General features: G+C 43.0%; 1 protein-coding gene across 3 annotated transcripts in view; it reads right to left on the reverse strand.

The window, feature by feature from the left end:
- Window positions 1-6,839, reverse strand: part of LOC143962179 (asialoglycoprotein receptor 1-like) — a 48,857-nt gene extending 42,018 nt beyond the window's left edge. The window contains exon 1 of one of the 3 annotated variants that reach the window (XM_077471510.1): window positions 6,748-6,839. The gene's annotated coding sequence lies outside the window, so the exon portion shown is untranslated. Of the gene's footprint in view, window positions 1-2,901; window positions 3,044-6,747 lie in introns of those variants that run through there. The other 2 variants (XM_077471509.1, XM_077471511.1) reach the window with 2 other exon arrangements.
- Between the last annotated feature and the right edge of the window lie 329 nt (window positions 6,840-7,168).

Consider the following 7,168-nt stretch of genomic DNA (forward strand, 5'->3'; position numbering starts at 1 on the left):
AATTACAAACAAATTCTACTTAACACAACAAACCTACACAGTCCCTGTCTTGTTTGCACCGCCTGTATACTGCTGTTCTGAGTATATAGGGCCTGGGGGCCCCACGCCTTACCTTTTTTTAATTTGGGTACGGGGTTCCCCTTAATATCGGTACAAGACCCAAAGGGGCTGGTAATGGGCAGGGGGGTACCCATGCCATTTTTCTCAATGATTTTCATCTGTATTGCCAGAGCTAGACATTACATTAAAACCACACGCAGTTTTAAATGACTTTTTTTCCGTTAAATGTCATTTTGTGCAGGGACTGTTCTAAACACGGGAAACACGTGGCACTTCACAGGCATACTATAGACACCCCCAGGCACGATATTTAAAGGGATATTTCACTTTTTTTTTCACTTTAAGCATCATTAAAATCAGTGCTCCCGAAAAAACGTCCGATTTTAAAACTTTTTTTTTGCATTGATACATGTCCCCTGGGGCAGGAGCCAGGTCCACAAACCCTTTTTAGGACAATAACTTGCATATTAGCCTTTAAAATTAGCACTTTTCATTTCAAACATTCGAGTTCCATAGACTTTAATGGGGTTCTAAAGTTTGTACGAAGTTTTGGTCTATTCGAAGGTTCTGGTGCGAACCGAACCGGGGGGTGTTCGGCTCATCCCTAGTGATCAGTGGGAAGAATGTTCCTTACATTGGTGATTAGTAAGAAGAATGTTCCTTACATTGGTGATCAGTGGGAATAATGCTCCTTACATTGGTGATCAGTGGGAAGAATGCTCCTTACATTGGTGATCAGTGAGAAGAATGTTCCTTACATTGGTGATCAGTGAGAAGAATGTTCCTTACATTGGTGATCAGTGAGAAGAATGTTCCTTACATTGGTGATCAGTGAGAAGAATGTTCCTTACATTGGTGATCAGTGAGAAGAATGTTCCTTACATTGGTGATCAGTGAGAAGAATGCTCCTTACATTGGTGATCAGTGAGAAGAATGTTCCTTACATTGGTGATCAGTGGGAAGAATGTTCCTTACATTGGTGATCAGTGGGAAGAATGTCCCTTACATTGGTGATCAGTGAGAAGAATGTTCCTTACATTGGTGATCAGTGAGAAGAATGTTCCTTACATTGGTGATCAGTGAGAAGAATGTTCCTTACATTGGTGATCAGTGAGAAGAATGCCCCTTACATTGGTGATCAGTGAGAAGAATGTTCCTTACATTGGTGATCAGTGAGAAGAATGTTCCTTACATTGGTGATCAGTGAGAAGAATGTTCCTTACATTGGTGATCAGTGAGGAGAATGTTCCTTACATTGGTGATCAGTGAGAAGAATGTTCCTTACATTGGTGATCGGTGAGAAGAATGTTCCTTACATTGGTGATCAGTGAGAAGAATGTTCCTTACATTGGTGATCAGTGAGAAGAATGTTCCTTACATTGGTGATCAGTGAGAAGAATGTTCCTTACATTGGTGATCAGTGAGAAGAATGTTCCTTACATTGGTGGTCAGTAGAAGAATGTTCCTTACATTGGTGATCAGTGGGAAGAATGTTCCTTACATTGGTGATCAGTGGGAAGAATGTTCCTTACATTGGTGATCAGTGGGAAGAATGTTCCTTACATTGGTGATCAGTGAGAAGAATGCCCCTTACATTGGTGATCAGTGAGAAGAATGTTCCTTACATTGGTGATCAGTGAGAAGAATGCCCCTTACATTGGTGATCAGTGAGAAGAATGTTCCTTACATTGGTGATCAGTGAGAAGAATGTTCCTTACATTGGTGATCAGTGAGAAGAATGCCCCTTACATTGGTGATCAGTGAGAAGAATGCCCCTTACATTGGTGATCAGTGAGAAGAATGCCCCTTACATTGGTGATCAGTGAGAAGAATGTTCCTTACATTGGTGATCAGTGAGAAGAATGCCCCTTACATTGGTGATCAGTGAGAAGAATGTTCCTTACATTGGTGATCAGTGAGAAGAATGTCCCTTACATTGGTGATCAGTGAGAAGAATGTTCCTTACATTGGTGATCAGTGAGAAGAATGTTCCTTACATTGGTGATCAGTGAGAAGAATGTTCCTTACATTGGTGATCAGTGAGAAGAATGTTCCTTACATTGGTGATCAGTGAGAAGAATGTTCCTTACATTGGTGATCAGTGAGAAGACTGCCCCTTACATTGGTGATCAGTGAGAAGAATGTTCCTTACATTGGTGATCAGTGAGAAGAATGTTCCTTACATTGGTGATCAGTGAGAAGACTGCCCCTTACATTGGTGATCAGTGAGAAGAATGTTCCTTACATTGGTGATCAGTGAGAAGAATGTTCCTTACATTGGTGATCAGTGAGAAGAATGTTCCTTACATTGGTGATCAGTGAGAAGAATGTTCCTTACATTGGTGATCAGTGAGAAGACTGCCCCTTACATTGGTGATCAGTGAGAAGAATGTTCCTTACATTGGTGATCAGTGAGAAGAATGTTCCTTACATTGGTGGTCAGTGAGAAGAATGTTCCTTACATTGGTGATCAGTGAGAAGAATGTTCCTTACATTGGTGATCAGTGAGAAGACTGCCCCTTACATTGTTGATCAGTGAGAAGAACGTTCCTTAAATTGGTGGTCAGTGGGAAGAGTGGCCAGCATTCTACACTTACAGACAAATAAAAAGTTCTGGAACTAAGCAAGCACCCTCACATGGGGGGGGGGGGGTCTATATTAACCACAACTTCCAGCAACCTCTGGAGGAACCCTGGGCTTCCATGGAACCGGGATGAGAATGGCTATTAAATAATTTTTCTTGAATCTGTTGATGTCTTATAATATATAGTTAATTCAAAAGAGATTGCACTGAAATTGTACAGTCAGATTGTAAAGTGTGTGACAGATTGTCTCCCTCACCTTGTGTCCTGCAGTGGTGTGGAGTCCTCTGAGTTGGAGATATTATAGTACGTTGTTGGTGTCCTCTGATTCCTGGTGTCTGTCCCGGCTTGTCTCGAGAAGTGAGCCATCACCCTCCCTCCTCCTTCCTTCCCCATCCAGAGATATTTCATCATCACTCTCACTAGTATGAAAGCCGCAACTTCCCATCACGAACCCCCCCCCCCCCCCCCCCGGTGTGAGGATCAGGGTGGGGGAAGTTTCATTTATAGCTATAAAATGTATATTATGAGTAATGTAAGCCAGTAGTTGCTTTATTTGAAGAGTTCCGCATAGAATAGACGGCAACTACTGAGACAATGAACACTCTGACCAATAGTATAAAATGACTATTAGTATATAAAGTGCAGAGATCAGGTGTATACAGTATATAGATCAGGGTTCAGGAGTGTATAATTACTATCAGCATATAAATACATATTGTATACACCTGACCTCTGCACTTTAGCCCAGCAAAAATCCCTCCAAAAAGCCATTGGCTACCTCTGCACCTGTTTTCCACTGCTCATTTCTTTGCCCCATCACCCCTCTTGAACCCCTCGGCTCTGTACCTCTAAGCTTTGCATTCTCTTACAGGGCGAAATTCTACACCCTTCTTGCAGCACTCACCTCTGCACCTTTCAGCTTTGTGCTCCTCTTGTACCAATCACCTCTGCACCCTCTTGGACCACCCACACACCTCTCAGCTTTGCACCCTTCTTACACCACTCAATTCTGCACCCCCCTTGCACCACTCACCTCTGCTCCTCTCTAATACTGTGACATCAATCTGACCCCTAAACCTAATTCCTAAATTCAATCTGGCCTGTAGACCTATCCCTATAACCTAGCCTCAAAATCAAACTCTTCACCTCAACCTGACCTCTCAACGTAGCCCTTACCTGCATCCTGACCACTAGCCCTAACAACTAACCTAAACCCAACCCCTAAACCTAATGACAAACCTCCATCTGAAACCCAGCCAATAACATAAGCCTGAACCCTAAACCTAGACATTTTGACTTGAACCCTAAAATCAACCCTCAACTTGAACACTAGACCTAGCCCTTACCTCAGCCTGAATCCTAAACCTAATCATTAATCTTAACTTGAACACTATACCTAACCATTGATCTCAGCCTAAACCCTAGACATAACTCTCAAACTGAACACTAGACCTAGCCATTACCTCAACTTAAATCTTAAACCTAAACCTCAACCTGACCTCTCAACGTAGCCCTTACCTGCATCCTGACCATTAGACCTAACAACTAACCTAAACCCGACCCCTAAACCTAATGACAAACCTCCATCTGAAACCCAGCCAATAACGTGAGCCTGAACCCTAAACCTAGACATTAACCTTTCGACTTGAACCCTAAAATCAACCCTCAACTTGAACACTAGACCTAGCCCTTACCTCAGCCTGAACCCTAAACCTAATCATTAATTTTAACCTGAACACTATACCTAACCATTGATCTCAGCTTGAACCCTAGACATAACTCTCAAACTGAACACTAGACCTAGCAATTACCTCAACTTGAATCTTAAACCTAAACCTCAACCTGAACACTAGACCCAGCCATTACCTCAGCCTGAACTCTAAAACCAACCATTAACCTCAACCCGAACACTATATCTAACCATCAACTTTGATATAATCCATAGATCTTACTATTAACTTCATCCTAAATCTTAACCTTGAACATTAAACCTAAACCTTAACCTCAACCTGAACACAAGACCTATCCATTAACCTCAACCCAAACACTATACCTAACCATCAACTTTGATATAATCCATAGATCTTACTATTAACTTTATCCTTACTCTTAGAATTAACCATTAACCTCAGCCTGAACATTACACCTAACCATTATCCTCAACCTGAACACAAGACCTAACCATTAACCTCAACCTGAACACAAGACCTAACCATTAACCTCAACCTGAACACAAGACCTAACCATTAACCTCAACCTGAACCTTAAATCTCACCCTCAACCTCAACTTGACCCCAGACCTATCCATTAACTTCAACCTGAACCATATACCTAGCTATGACTCCTAGACCTAGCCATTAACTTTGAACTCAAGCCTAGACCTTGCAGTTAACCTCAACCTGACCTCTATGACCTAACTTTTAACCTCAACTTTACTCCTAGACTTAACTGTTAACCTTAATTTGTAAATTGAATCCTCTACCCCTTCCTGACCCCTAACATTAACCTGGAACTAAGCAGAAACTTGACCATTTGAGAGAACTTGACCAAAGCATTTATGTGTCAATATTTTATTGTTTTAATAAAGAAAAGGTTATAAACATTTGCATTATTGGTGTTGAGTGTTATCTTTGTGTGGCACTACCCCCATGGGGGCTGCTGGTGATAACTTGTTCATCCTAAATAGCACAAAGGGTGTCAATCCCCACAAGCACCAGTCCATACACACCAAATCCAATAACTTAGTCTAGGGCAGTGATGGCAAACCTTGGAACCCCAGATGTTTTGTAACTACATTTCCCATGATGCTCAGCTACACTGCAGAGTGCATGAGCATCATGAGAAATGTAGTTCCAAAACATCTGGGGTGCCAAGGTTCACCATCACTGGTCTAGGTAATGTCTTTTTGGTATTCATTGCATGAAGAACTTTAAACAGGAGAGAGGTTAGGGCATGGATACTACAAAGCACTTGCACAGTAACAGGAGGACACACTTCTCTCTAGGATCCCACTCCAGGACTCTGCTGAGGACAGGGAATGGCCAGTGATCTGAGACCCTATGAGAGCCATCTCAGTTCAAACTACCTCTAAGACTTAAATCCAAAAAGCACACAGTCACCAGGAATTAATCAAGGGTCATTACTCAGTCCCCAAGCACAGGTACACACCTTCCAGCCTTCTCCGGACACGGTCCGGTGAGGGAGACAATCTTTCTCCAGACCCCGTCCCTTGTGGTGAAGTGCTTCAGCCAGCTCCAGGTCCCCAGCTTTGCCACAGCTGAGACCTCAAAAAACAGCAGCTCAATCCACAAGCTTCCTCCTAGGGAAGCAGCCTTAGAGGCTTTGGGACCCTCTATGCTGGGGAAAGAACCCTCTCCCCAGGGCTTCAGACAAACAAACACCTCTCCAGTCCTCTTCTGGACATGCCTCTCCAGGGATCGACTATAAAAAGTCTTGTTTTTTCGTTTTTTTTCTATCTCTCGCCCTATGTTCTGGAACCTTCTTCCAGAGACAGGGGCAAGCAAGAAAACTCCCAGCCTGCGAAACCCCCGAACAAACAATCACTGCTCCCTTGGCTGCAGAAGGAGACAAAAACGACACTTGCCCAGCATCCTACACTAGGAGGGTGCTACATCTCTTACTGTGAGGTCAACTAAAGGACGTCCAAGTCCCCAGGACATGTACACACCTTCCAGACTTCTCCAGACACTAGGAGGGTGCTACACTAGGAGGGTGCTACATCTCTTACTGGGAGGACAACTAAAGGATGTCCAAGTCCCCAGGACATGTACACACCTTCCAGACTTCTCCGGACACTAGGAGGGTGCTACATCTCTTACCGTGAGGACAACTAAAGGATGCGTCACACAAAACTGAGAAGAAGACTTATCTTGGTGGTGAACTCATACAATATATAAACTACAGTATAGTTTTCAGCTCGCAGTTAGTGGAGTGTACATAAACTTACTGTCCCTCAAGAATATTGGAAGGTAGCGAAAGATGAAATGTGAGATAGACAGATATAGAAGATAGAAGAAACATCTTTATCCCAGCCAGAGACCCCCCCCCACCATCAATCCCCAAATCAGTGCATGTCACTTGCCTTCAGGTTCTCGAATGTCCTTTTGCTTATCCTGTACTATGTCTGCCAATCTTTCACAGAGTATTATTCAGGACATTGTGTTTTTAGTTGTGTAAGTGTTTATCCTGGAGGATTTCCGAGGTCATGTGACAGATATTTGTGGTGAAAAAAAAAAGATAATGTTTGGGATAGATTTAGAATAAGGCTGATCCAGCAAGTTTGGAGATATTCATATTAGTCACAGATTATATTACCAAATATTTTGATCCTGGAGCAGGGCTGGACTCGGACAGAAATTTGGCCCTGGACTTCATCCAGACCGGCCCACTTACATTTTGAGTGTCCCATCACCAGCCCCCTTACATCAGAGTGTCCCATCACCAGCCCCCTTACATCAGAGTGTCCCATCTGCACCCCCTTACATCAGAGTGTCCCATCACCA

This window comes from Lithobates pipiens, unplaced genomic scaffold (assembly GCF_037356315.1).
Source record: "Lithobates pipiens isolate NorthernLeopardFrog02 unplaced genomic scaffold, aLitPip1_a1.2 Scaffold_8, whole genome shotgun sequence".
Taxonomy (NCBI): Eukaryota; Metazoa; Chordata; class Amphibia; order Anura; family Ranidae; genus Lithobates; species Lithobates pipiens.